Below are 14,779 nucleotides of genomic sequence, written 5' to 3' on the forward strand. Positions count from 1 at the left end.
AACTTCCACAGTCCCTCAGGAACCCAGACTAAATCATTCTCCTCTACTATAATTACAATGAAGTTCCAACGTCAGAGTCACAAGGATGCATATACAATTGCAGCTCTAATGCAGAGACATAATACTTTGGCTAAACTGAAGAGAATGAAGTTGTATTTTAGCTATTTGGTTATTTATTGAAGTTTTAAACATTTGCAAATATCATGGTTTTAAAAACTGTTCCCTAAGGTATTTTCTGTATTTGAGAAATAACTGAAGTTTCACCCTGGTGCTTGAAGACCCATATGCTCCTCCCATTGCTAACATTGAGGCTGTCACTGACTTCTATGCAGATGTCCCTCATGCACCTGGTCACAGGAATCCCACAGATATTTTCTATAAAACTGTTGTGTGCTGTGGGTGCTGTCACAGTTAAGTGACTCAGCACCACGTTTGTTATTTCTAAATCTTGGCTGCTTACTCATTCACTTCTCAGTAAATCTGCTCAAACTGCCACCATCTGCAGGACCACAAGGCAAGCCCTCGGGCTCTCAATTGGAGTGAGCAGGAATCTTTGCATCATTTCAAAGTGACATGAAAACTGAGCAATAGCAACTCCAACCTCTCATCGAAAAATGTGTTGCTGTGTTTTTAATGTGTTGCAGCGAAGCCAATGTTTTCTGTTTTAGGAACAATCTCAGTCAAAGGCCAAAATGAGTATTTGACTGTAACCTCATTTTCTTTTGGTTCAATATTAGGAGCAAAACAATTTGTTTAACATTTTTTTTTTTTTCTGTTTTAACACTCCCCTCCTTTTCTTACCTTTCTTGTGGAATCAGAGGATTTGTCTCTCTTCCCTTCTTACCCATTGGGAACTTGTTGACAATCTATTCTAATTTTTTCTTATCATAAATTTGGAATTGTCTCCACTTCTATGGAATAATTTACATGAATTAAGCTTAGTGAAAAAAGGACAGCAAGGAAAATTATTATATGGAGAAAACATGTGTATATCTAATTTGTTTCTACATATTTTTCATGTTTATGTTCTGAGCCCTTGAATACTGTCCTGAATAGATTTTCTTTCTCAAACTCAATGTTTTCTTACATCTTATAGAGAGAAATGATCAAAGTACAATTTGCTTAGAGCTTCACTGTGTCTTCTAAATTTTGCTAACTAGGAGTTACTGAATGCCATTATATTCTCTTCAGCCATGTTCTGTTGCTTACACAGAAGATGAGAGTGAACTTTGGTCTCAGTATCTACTGCCTCCTCATGGAGGAGGCAATAGACTTTTGGACAATGCGACCAGAGAAGTGATAGGTGATTGATAGGTGATTCCATTCTGAGTTGGACTTGGGTTCTCATACAGCTTCTGAAAAGAAACAGCTCGTGCAATTCCAAATGATATGGTCCTTTCTATCTACTGTCTTTGTACTAATAAAAATTTCATTTTATTCAAAGAGAATTTTGTTTTATTATGTTCTAGTTTTCATTAAAATCATTCATTATACTTTCAGACAGTGGTGATTTGCCCACATTTCTCCTCTACTTAATTCTAGTTTTGGTATCAGTCATCAGAGGACTCTGTAAGGATGCAGTGATATCTCACAGTGACATATATCACTCTATTGTTAACTTTTTAGTTTAAACCACATTCCTAAAAAATAGTTAACACTTGCAAAACATTTACAGTGAGAAGGTGATTTGTTCTTTGGGCTTTATCCAAGCTTATCTCATGTGATCCTTTCAAAAACTCTATGTTATGGGTGAGAAGACCAGATAATATAAAGGTTAAATAGCTTTTATTTAGGTCATAGAGTTAGAAAATGAAGAAGCCAATATTCAATGCAAGCCATGTCATCCCAAATCTGTGCTTTAAAATAGTTAACCAAATTTCTATTCTCAGATTCCTGAATCTGGTAAATCACATAGGCTAGTTATATATAAAGTTTACACATCTGACACTTTGTGTATAATATATCATGGCAGGCAATGAACTTGCCAAATGTGCCCCATTCTGTGGTGATTATAATAATTCTAGAGGTCAGCCATTTTCCTACAGTCATTGGAACTTAGTGTTTTCAAGCATTATTGGATTTTCTTTTCAAAATCTATGATGGGAATATGTACAGACAACTTGAAATATTTTAAAAGAAATAATTATCCATAAGCTTTAAAATTTTTTATATGAATCCATTTATTATTTATTTATTTTTAATTTTTAAATGACAGTAGAATGCATTACAATTCTTATTATACTTATAGAGCAGAATTTTACATATCACTGGTTGTATGCATAGTATATTCACAATTCGTGTCTTCATATCTGTACTTTGGATAATAATGATCATCACATTCCACCATAATTATTAACCCCATGTCCCCTCCCTTCCCCTCCAACCTCTTTGCCCTACCTAAAGTTCATTTATTTCTCCCATGCTCCTGCTCCCTATCCCATTATGAATCAGCCTCCTTATATCAAAGAAAACATTTGGCACTTGCTTTTTTTTGGGAATGGCTAACTTCACTTGGCATTATCTTCTCTAACTCCATCCATGTACTTGCAAATGCCATGATTTTATTCTATTTTATTGCTGAGTAATATTCCATTTTGTATATATGCCACATTTTTTTTTTGTATTCATTCATCTATTAAAGGGCATCTAGGTTAGTTCCACAGTTTAACTACTGTGAATTGTGCTGCTATAAACACTGATGTAGCTGTGTCCCTATAGTATGATGTTTTTAAGTCCTTTGGGTATAGACCGAGGAGAGGGATAGCTGGGTCAAATGATTTCCATTCCCAATCTTCTAAGAAATCTCCATATTGCTTTCCATCTTAGCTGTACCAATTTGCAGTCTCACCAGCAGTGTATGAGTGTACCTTTTTCCCCACATCTTTGCCAACCCGTATTGTTGTTTGTATGCACAATAGCTGCCATTCTGGATGGAGTGAGATGAAATCTTAGAGTGGTTTTTAATTTCCATTTCTCTAATTGCTAGTGATGATGAACATTTTTTTTCATGTATTGTTGATTGATTGTACATCCTCTGAGAAGTGTCTCTTCAGATCCTTGACCCATTTATTGTGGGTTATTTGTTTTTTGGAGTTTAGCTTTTTGAGTTCTTTATATACCCTAGGATTAGTGCTCTATCTGATGTGTGAGTGGTAAAGATTTACTCCCAAGATGTAGGCTTTCTATTCACCTTACAGATTTTAGTGTTGGAGTGGATTTTATTTCTTATTTTATGGTTGATTTCTAATTTCATGCATTATGATCTGACAGAATGCAGGGTAGTATCTCTACTTTTTTTTATATTTGCTAAGAGTTGCTATTTGACATACTATATGTTCTATTTTAGAGAAGGATCCATGTACTGCTGAGAAGAAAATATATTCTCTCATTGAAGGATGGAATATTTTATATATGTCAGTTAAGTCTAAGCTATTGATTTTATTATTGAGTTCTATAGCTTCTTTGTTCAGCTTTTCTTTAGAAGATCTATCTAGTGATGAAAGAAGTGTGTTAAAGTCACCCAAATTTATTGTGTTGTGGTCTTCTTCACTCTTGAACTTGAGAAGAGATTGTTTGATGAACATAGCTGCTCCATTGTTTGTGGAATATATATTTAAAATTGTTAAGTCTTATTGATATATGATTCCCTTGAGCAGTATGTAGTGTCCTTCTTGTCTTTTTTGATTGACGTTAGTTTGAAGTCTACTTTACTTGATATTTGGATAGAAACCCGTGCTTTCTTCTGCAGTCCATGTGAGTGGTATGGCTTTTCCTAACCCTTCACCTTGAGTCTGTGGATGTCTTTTTCTATGAGATGAGTCTCTGGGAGCCAGCATATTGTTGGGTCTTTTTTTTTTTTAATCCAATCTGCTAGTCTATGTCTTTTGATTGGTGAGTTTAGGCCATTAACATTCATGGTTATTATTGAGACATAATTTGTATTCGCAGCCATTTTTGTTTATTTTTGGTATTTAATGTGACTTGGTTTCTCTTCTGATTAGATTTTCCTTTAGTGTAATTCCTGCCTCTGCTGATTCTCATCATTGTTTTTCATTTTCTCTTCTTGGAATATTTTGCTGAGGATGTTCTGCAGTGTAGGCTTTCTAGTTGTAAGTTCTTTTAAATTTTGTTTATCATGGAAGGTTTTTATTTCATCATCAAATCTAAAGCTTAGTTTTGCTGGATATGATTCTTGGTTGGCATCATTTTCTTTCAGACCTTGGTATATGTTGTTCCATGATCTCTTGGCTTTGAGGGTCTGGGTTGAAAAATCTGCTGAGATACAAATTGGTCTCCCCCATATGTGATCTGATTCCTCTCTCTTGCAGCTTTTAAGATTCTATCCTTATTCTGTGTGCTAGGCATTTTCATTATAATGTGCCTTGGTGTAGATCTGTTGTCATTTTGTACATTTGGTGTCCTGTAAGCCTCTTGTATTTGGTTTTCCAATTTGTTGTTCATGCTTGGGAAATTTCTGATATTATCTTATTGAAGTGATTGTGCATTCCTTTGGTTTGAAACTCTGTGCCTTCCTCTATCCCAATAACTTTTAGATTTGGTCTTTTGATGCTATCCCATAATTCTTGGGTGTTCTGTTCATGGTTTCTAACTACCTTCACTGTGTGATCAACTTTATTTTCCAGATTGTATACTTTGTCTTCATTATCTGACGTTCTTTCTTCCAAGTGATCTGTCTGTTGGTTGTGCTTTCTATTGAGATTTTTATTTGATTTATTGTATCCTTCATTTCAAGGATTTCTGTTTTTTTTTTCAGAGTCTCTCTCTCTCTCTCTCTCTCTTGAAGTCATCTTTTGCTACTTGTGTTTGCTCTCTTATCTCACTGTTGGACTGATCAGTTTTTTGCCTGTATTTGCTCATTTAGGTCATCCTTTACTTCACAGATCATTTTAATTATGAACCTTCTGAACTCCTTGTCTGACATTTCATCAACTTCGCTGCCCATGGGTTCTGTTATTATAGTGTCCTGGTTTCTTTGGGGCACTTTCCTCCCTTGTTTTTTCATGTTGTCTATGTGTCTTCCTTTCTTGCAGTGTGGATCTGAGATATTACAGTTTCTTCTCTATATTCTTGTAGTACCTGTGCAGATTGTCTGTACCTCACCTTGATGTTGGGCTTCCAGACCCTGCTGGTGTCCCTCAATGAATGCTACTGCTTCCTAGATCCGGGTCCTGAGCAAAGTTGGAGTGGGTAGATCTGAGCCACTGGACTTGACCTCACTCAGTAGTCTGTTGGTCAGAAGGGGCAGTCCTGCGCCAGAAGCTAGGCTTGGGTGGGTGTCTTCCAGGCCTGGGGAGAGGTGGACTGGGTCTGCTGTTCGCTGGGCCGGGGTTCATTCAGCACAGCGGGGTGTGTGGGTGGATCTGGGCCACTGAGTGGAAGGTGGTCCTGCACCAAAGGCTAGGCTCTGGAGGTGGCTGCCCCACCCAGAGGGAGGGGTGAAAGGGGCCTACTGAGAGCCTGGATTCAGAGTGGGCTGATGAGGGAGGTCTGAGCTGGATCTCGAATCCTGTGGTAGTCCACTGGTCAGAAGGGGCAGTCCTTCATAGAGGCTAGCCTCTGGCAAGAGTCTGCTCTGCTGGGAAAGGGGTGGACCAGGCCTGCTGTGCACCTGCCCCCCCTCCACTCCCCTCCCACCTCGCACAGGCTGGTATGGGTGGATCTGGCCCCTGGGTTTGACCTTCAGAGGTAGCCTCAAGTTTTAAAATCTTACAGTAATTGTTGATCTGAGAACACACACTGGGAGAAGACTGAGCAAAATTGAAACTATAAATGGTAAGAGTCTAAACAAACCACTTGGTGAGGTGGGCAAGAATAGAAAGGCATAGATATGCCAGTAATTAGGCAAGAATCCTGAAAAAAGTTATGGAGACTTAATAGTGAAGAAAATGGGTGCCACTAAGAAATAAGTTAGAAATAGGAGAGTGGGGCTATACAGAATGGAGGCAAGTCTGCAGAGGAGAAAGTATTGGTCCTCTTATCTATAGCAAAATGTCAGTGTTGGCCAGTTAGTAAGTCTGTCAATACAATTAAAAGTGGGAAGATCAAAGCATTTTCTTAAGGATAAGAGATTATTCAAGGGAAAAAGAAGATTAGGGTTAGTAAAGGCATTGAAAACAGAGAATATTTGGTTATTGTCTAAAAGGCATGATGGGAGATAACTTAATAAAAAAACAGTTTGTAAGGACAGTGTGGGACAGAGAGAATTTAATCATCTCTGGAAAGGGAGATAGGCAGATGCAGAAAATAGCAGAGTTACAAAAATGAATTTCACTTAATATGAAATTTTTATTATTTTCAGCCCAGTTAGGAGAATTTATTGCAATTTTTGTATTCAAGAGATAATTGGAGACAAATAGGTGTCAGACTGAAAATAATGTAACTAACATGAAGGGTTATGATTCTTCAATGCTATATAAAACTGCTCAGTAATCGGTGTGCTACATTTCTGTTCTGTTCTCATGTAGTGGAAGAATTACCAAGAGAATTTATTTTCTTGGTCATTTACTATCGTAAATTTAGCTTTCTTTCTTGCAATTACTTTCATGTAATAATAAATTTTCACCAGCATGTATCTTGATCTGTCAACCACAATTAGAGTCTTTTGTTGAATTCCTAAATAAGTAAGTGGCTTTGATAAAGCTAGAAAAGAAAATTTAAACATTTTTTAAAGAAGAATGCCTTTTGAGGATGCATTGGCTTGGGATTTTTGCTACTCATTTAAAATTTTTATTAAAATAAAGACCAAGGACCTAAATATTAGGTACGTTTTCAAAGAAGACATAAAATAGTAAAATATTAGCCAACAGCTATATTTGAAAAGGTGTTCAACATTTCTCCTCATCAGAGAAATGGAAATCAATAGCAGAATGAGATTATTTCACACTTTTTAGAATGAGTATTATAAAAAGACAAGAAATAACTGTTGACAAGGTTTGGAGAAAATGAATGAAGAAAATGATTGCCACTAAGGAAAAAGAAGTTGGAAATAGGGCAGTGGGGATATAATTAATGGAGGCAAGTCTGCAGAGGAAAGAGTATTAGTTTTCTGAGCTTAGCAGAATGTCAGTGTCAGTTTTTCTTTCAATATAATAAAAATGGGAAGACATTATGGAAAATATATGGGAGTTTGTAAAAAATTAAAATATGTCTATCATGTGACCCAGAAATCCCTTCTCTGCATATATATTCAAAATATTGAAGTGAAATATTAGCTAGCCTGAGAAAAGAAAGAGGTAGTCCTATTTGTGATAATTGATATGAATCTGGAGAACATAATGCTAAATGAAGCAAGCTGGAGATGAGGCTCAGTGGTTAAGTGCCTCTGGGTTCCATTCCTGATAACCCCCCACCAAACAAAAAAAAAATTTAGATATGTCTCATGATGAGATCGTATGTGAGGTGATGAATATGTTAATATGCTTGAGTATAGTCATCAATAAAAATATGTTGTATACCTTGAATATAAATAATGAAAATAAATTAACAATACATGGATATAATTTTCAAAAAATTAATGAACAAAAACAATCTAAAAAGAAGCAGTCCTAAAATAATGTTCTCAACCTTAAATTCTCCAATGCTGTGGAAAATTCCCCTAGGAAGTGGAACATTGATTTTGTGGCTGACACTCTATTGGCTTTGTACAAATTTGGAAGACTGATGTTATTTTCTTTTGGGATTCCAAGGGCCCAAAACTTCCCACTGGTGCTTGGGGAATTAATAAGTGGGTTGGCTATGTAAATTTCAGAATGGAATGTCCTTTGATCAGCATGGCCTTCACAGCTATTAGTAATTAGCAGCATCTCTATTCTATTCTATGAATATCCTTCTTCATGTCTCCTCCTTTTAAAAAAAAAAATCATGTTGCCAAAGGGGTTCATCTTGAGATAAAAAGGGAAGGATGACTATGGGTTTAGTAAACATTGACAAGCTTTTATTTAGTAGAGAACCAGCGCTGTAGTTGATGGTGACCATAATGAAGCTGCCTTAGTCATTTAGGGTTGGTTTAAGAAAGTACCATAAAGTGGAGGGTTTATAAGAAGCAGAAATGTATTTCCCACAGTTTGGGGACAGGCTTTTCAAGAATAAGGAGCAATATAGTCTGTTTACAGCAAAAAATGTCTGCCTTTTATAAGGAAGCTCATTTCATTCATGAAGACTGCACACTCATCACTTAATTAATTCTTCTGTGCCCCACCTCCAATACCACCATATTAGGGCTAGCATTTCCACATAGGGATTTGGGGGAGACCCAAATGTTAAGCACATTTAATATTTAGCCAGAATCATAGAGAATGGCATTAAAATCTCACCCTGTAAACTAACAAAAGTTTAGCATCCTCTGATGATGACGTGAGGCTTCAAGGACTTAACACACAAACTCTCCTCGGAGTAAGTGAATCAGATTAGTTTATTTTTGTTATCATGGAAGGTACTTGGAAGTTCCCAAAGACGAAAGCTGCCAAAACCAGAGACAAAGGAGAGTAACAATGAGAGAATATTAACAGTTAATTTAGCATTTCAAATATGTTCCAAATATTGCTATAGTTCAAATTTTCTTCTTTATTTCTTGCTGTGGGTCTAAGTAGTCAGCCAGTGTGAAATAAAAACATTGTTCATATCAGCTGTACTTCCCAAATGCTCAAATGCTCTGCAGTTTCTTGACCCCTTATCAGGTCTACTACTTAATTTTTTTCACCTCAGTACACAGATAAGGTCCTTTAGTAGGATATTGAAAAATGTAGGATCTTCTGTCTCTTGGACAAAAGCAAATATTCAATATTCTCATCTTTATGTGTATTATTTGCCATTTATTGGTATAAAGTAGTGACAAATTTTTAAAATTCCCTTCTATTTCTATTAGAAAGAAAAAGCTTAAAAATCAGAATAGGTATTGAGTTTTGCCTAGTTTGTTCTGTGGCTATGAAAAAAAAATGTGACTTTTTAATTTTGCTTTCTTTAACTATAAAGCATATTGTCTGACTCTTGAGTGATAAGGTACAATTATACATCTGCAATTAGCCACAATATTTGTTTGTTTTATTTCATAAAATTTATTGAAGTTCTTCATAAGTTTTTTTTTTTACTTTTTCCTATGGTGTCTGTAGAAACTGTATTATTCTCTCCATTTTAATTTCTGAGAATGATAATTAGTGCACTTTCTCCTCTCTCTTTATCTCTCTCTCTCTCTCTCTCTCTCTCTCTCTCTCTCTCTCATACTCTAGAGGTTCATTATATTTTATTGATAGTTTTAAATTCCAGCCCTTAATTTTGTTGCTCTTTATTATATATTCATTCACCTTTTTATTGTTATATGTTATTTTTTATTATTTTCATTTTTATATTTTATGTATTTTCTCTTTTTTTCTTTTAGAGTGCTTTGCATATCTCATATTTTAGCTATTTTCTACTTTTTTATTTCTGTGCTTTAATTTGTATATTTTTTCTGACCTGTGACCCTTTTCACTATTAGTTGGAACTGCAACATCTACTATGTCAAAGGCCCATCTATTATTAATTAAAACTACTGCTATTTTTGGTTCTAGAATGTTTGTTTTTTCCCACATGGTCTTTCTCTTTGATTAGATTTGTCTAATTTTCATCTATTTGTTTTCCATTCTTTTCTCCACCATGTCAAACATAGTCATTTTAGAGTCCTTGCCTAAGAAATTCATAGATCATCTCAATCATCTCAAGGTCTACTTTTATGGTAATTTTATGTTGAACAGAATCTTAGATATTGGTCATATTTTACTGTCTTACTATGTCTAACATTTTTGTGCCTATCGGGTATTTTGAAGTCACTATTCCGAAATGATGTCACCATCTCTACATAAGTGTTCTTTATTTCCTATTTGAGAAAAATCAAGAGGTGCCAGGTCATCTCAGTCTTTCCAGAGATGGAGGAGTGCCTGAATTGGATGACCATTTTATTAAGGTAGACTCTGCCTTGGGCTGATCCTGGTTACTAGGATGTGGCTCTCCAGGAATTCTATTGAAAGCCACCATGTCTTTATTTCCATAGACTTTAGGGACTGTGGGAATGCCTTGAGGTTCTTTAGAGTAGTCTCAGCAAAGTTCTTTAACTTTCTATCCCAATCAGTTTCAAAATACAGTGCAAGTTTTGAGAAGAAATTAACTGTATTTTTAAGAATGCTCCATTTTCTAATTCCATTACTTCTACCCTAGGAGAGATCTGAAATCTAGGCTGGTTTCTCTGAAACCCAACATCAGTGTCTTCCCATGGGCCATTCTGGGTTTTCAGATCTGATTGGCTCTGTAATCAGAAAACCAGCTGCCTACCATCAGCACACTTCCCTATTCCCATTCTAAAGCTTTTTCTCTTTTACATATTTGACATTCAGGCTCATTATTCTCAATGCCTTTTTTTTCCCCAAAGTGTTGAGAGTCTGACAGAAATATATCTTTTTCATTCATAAGCTTTTGACTTAGCTCTTTTTAGCCACCCTTGAAGATTTAAATCTCCAGAAATATCTTCTGGGGAAAAATCAGCCATCTGTCTCAGGCTTTTCAAATCTTTTAGCTCTATCTGAACATTTACTGAATCTTTGTTCCACTTTCCCCAACAGTACTTCTCAGATTAAGTCTCCAATTCTCACACCACTCTCTGAATTAGCAAATGCCACCCTGTAGGGCAATGGGGAGGGGTGTGAATTTTAACAATTTTCAGCTCTGCTCTAGATTATTCTCTTGTATTTAATCTACCTCATTCTGTTTGTTTTTGCAACTCTCTGATGCTTTAAAGATATCACTGTAAAATGCTTTGAGTTCTCTATATGTTGTCAGAGGAACATATTTCTGCCATCAAAGGTAATGAATCTCATCATTGTTATTAATATTGTTTGGATAGTTCTGGTCAAAGCCATGTTAATCACAGAATTTGTGGTGTTTCATAATAAAAGAAGAAACTAGATTTTGATTCTTTATAATGATAAATACTTTCTTAATATCAAAAAATGGTGAAGATTCTCATATTTATTTGGAAGACTTAATAAAATGTATCTTTAAAGAATCTTAGATGTTCTATATTACAGGCTGCCAAATATCAACAGTAGTTAGGCTGGATAATAAATGTTAGTAAAACAGCTGATGAGAGAAAACCTGTCCTGTAAAACAAAAATCATTCCACTGAATTCCAGCTAGTGAAAAATAATGTTTACCGTGCTGACCTCCCCTTTTTTCTTATATGAACATGTGAATTTTTAAGGACAGTAATCTGTTATTTTGCAATTGCCCTTTTCAAAGGTATTTTTTAACTAAAATAAACCATATTTAGCAATCAAATTTTCCTATGGATGTCAGATATGAATCCTTGGTTTTGTATATTTGGTATCCAAATAGAATATACTTTATGCAATAATCCATTTATAGCAGTATTGTAATATGAACAACTTGACAAACACTGCAAATGATCTATGAAAAACTATTGTGTTCATTGGGGGTTAATAGATGTCTAGATTTATTATAGAATTTTTGTTTGGGAAAACCAAACATTATGAGGATGTCAGTTATATTAAAATATTAATTTAAATTTTGGTTTACCTATAATTTATACATTATTGGAATAATGTCTTAAATTTCTTGTTATAAAATATACCCATTTTTGTTTAACATGAATTTAGCCTCAACCCGGTTGCCAATGAGATTTAAGGAATGTGTGAAATTGAAGACTGAACTGTTTCATGGAGTCACTGAGTGATGTCAGGTGTTAAGGAGTCTGTTTGACTATTACATTTTAGGTATTTGGGATACAGGGTTGGCATTCTATCTATTTACTTTTGTTACTAATTAGAAAAATGGTAGTGAGCAACTGGAAGCATTACCTATTGTAAGAGTAAACACAGTTTGACAAATTTTAGAATAACAGGAAATAAAGGACAAATCAAGTTAGGTAGGACTGAGAGGTTATAGACATCTTTCCTTTGACTTAATTTTCTTGGGGAAATAGCAAGCAAAATCATCAGTTAAGAGTAAGAAATAGATAAATTGGCAGAGAAAAAAAATGCGAATTACTCATCTGGAATAGTGCAATAATGAAGGGATCACAAATTTATAGTATGAGTGCTGGACAAAAAATAAAGAGCACCCTAATGTCAATTATTTTAAATTTAAAGTAAGATTCTCAGCAATATTTTTGTGCTTTCATTCAGTTATGAACTGAATATGTGTAGGAAAAAAAGTATACGAAATGCTGGATCTGAGATTTTTTTCACTTAACACAAGTAAAATGAAACAAGAGATGGCAGAGATGTGGATAATATGTTTATGTCTATAGTTACAATTGTCATAAAACTTAAGCTTATTAAGCAATTAAATGAGATTGTGTTATTGGCTAAAGATAGATGAAAGAAATAGAATCAAGGAACACCAAGTCCTAATGTGATCAAAAGTTTTTGTGGTTTGTCAAGAGTTGGATGGTTAAATTCAAGATCATGAAGGATATTGTTATTGATCAAGTGACTACAGAGTCATCCCACAATCGAGTATGCTTTTAATCTCTGGATACATTGAACAGATATTGGTCTAGGGTCATCCTCCATTGATCTAGGGTAGGCAAAAGGCTGTAGTGGGAAGTGGGAAAGATCATTTCAGGACTGACAGGAGGGTCTTATGATAAGAGGTTTTGGGAATTTTAGGCATAGTATAACCCACCAATAATGAAAACAGAGTTATGTTGAAGACAGAGACAGTGAGCCTAAAACCATGGCCCAAAGAAACTGGAAGTGACCATTGGTTATCCCATGAATGCAATAGGGGCTAAATGTAAATTGTGTAAAATTAAGTCTTGCAAATGATAGGGGATTTTTGTTTTTTGTTTTTTGGTTTTTTTTTTACAAACTATGACTTCAGTACTTATCTTCATGACTATATTTTAATTCAATGAAGAAAAACACAACTCTGTATTCATTGTTGTATATTTACTGAATAAATAAATCAAATTAAGCATTATATATTAATGTGTATTTTCTGCATGACACCATAAATATGCTTGGATTAAAAATCCTAATGATTTTATGGTAGGGTGTTTCTTCTTTTATAAGGTGTGTAAATATCTAACTATTTATTTTTATATCATAAATCCATTATAAAAATCATAAATTAACGTTTTTAATTAAAGTGAATCAACTTCAGGCATTACATTTGCTTTAAAAAGGATTGTATTTATCTCAGTAGACTTTAAGTAAAGAATCAGGATGTAGCCTATACAGAAGGCCTTGCTATAGAATTTTAAATATCAGTGCCTAATAATTTTTAGTTTTATTACCAGGCAATAACACTGTACTATCAACATGTAGAATCAGTCTCAGAACTTTAATAACAGAAAATTACCACCTGGAGTATTAAACCCAGGGCCTTACTCATGCTTGGCAAGTACTCTACCACTGAGCCACATCCCAAGCCACACATTCTCTTTCTAAAAGTAAAGAATCACTCATAAGACAAGCAGGAACATATCCTTAATGCTTTCTTTTCACTTTTTCACTAGTTACATTTACTAGAAGGATCCTTGTAATGGTTTTTCACTTGTAGAATTTTATCTTCTTAATAATTGTGGAATTAAATCATGCGGTTATCGGTTATCTCACACTATCCTTAGGTAGATCCATAGCTTCTCTCTCCTTTGAAAGCCCTAACCCATCCCAAATGGAGCAATTAATCTTTTTGAAGACACAAGGACCACTATTACTATATCCATCAAATAATCTAGAAGAAGTTCAAACTTTATATTAACTTTTAACTCTTTTTTTTTTTTTTTTTGGAAGTAGGGATTAAACCCAGTGGTGTTTGAGCACTGAGCCACATCCCCAGCCCTCTTTTTGAGTTTTATTTTGAGAGAGGGTCTCAATAAGTTGCTTAGGGCCTCACTAAGTTACTGAGGCTGGCTTTGAATTTGGGCTTCTCCTGCCTCTGCTTTCTGAGTTGCAGGTATTACAGGCTGTGCCACCATGCCCAATTTATTTAACTCATACAAAATTTATTCCTTAGAGAGGTTTTTTTCTGTAAGTTAAACCTGAATTTCCACAGGAAGTAAGGTAAGTGAAAAACTCAGTACTTGTCCCCTTACACCCTTCACTTGGTTCCATAAGAAAAATTTAGAACTAGTTTGTATTGAAGTTTCATGTAGTAGTGTGTAAACACGTTGTTTAATTTGCTTTTAAGACTTTTGTTTTTATTTCCCTTTCTCCTAGTATTAATGATAAACATGACTGTCAAATTATTGGGTTCATCATAAGTTGAGGCTTTAGCCTAGCTCATTTATTTATTCTGATTTTGCCAGTTTATTGCCTCTGAATTCTAAGAACTTGTATATTTGCTCGAAATCAATGTAATTAATTCAAAGGCAATCTTTCTTTGAAAGTACAGATAGTAGTGATTGTTGCACTCAAGGGAGTTCAACACTGACTCAAGAGATTAGAATTATAATTAACAAGCAGAAGTTTAAGTGTCTGATTTTAATTCTTACAAGAAATAATGTGTGTGTTTGTGTGTGTGCATGTTTCATAAGTACTTCACAAAAATGGAGAAATTTTTCTGATAGTGTGATCTTTACTGCTATATTACTCTGCGGAGATGTGAGGAGATTTTATTGAATTGATTAGAGAATTCCAAATATTTCTTTCTGGTTTATCATTGTATAAGTTATCTTCATAAGAAAGCAGTTTATTTAACCACTTGTTTGGTTTGGTTGATGGATTTATATTGATTTTATAGATTGCAGATAGGTGCATCAGGCCTA

The sequence above is a fragment of the Spermophilus citellus genome (genome assembly GCF_964194105.1).
Source record: "Spermophilus citellus genome assembly, chromosome: 8".
Taxonomy (NCBI): Eukaryota; Metazoa; Chordata; class Mammalia; order Rodentia; family Sciuridae; genus Spermophilus; species Spermophilus citellus.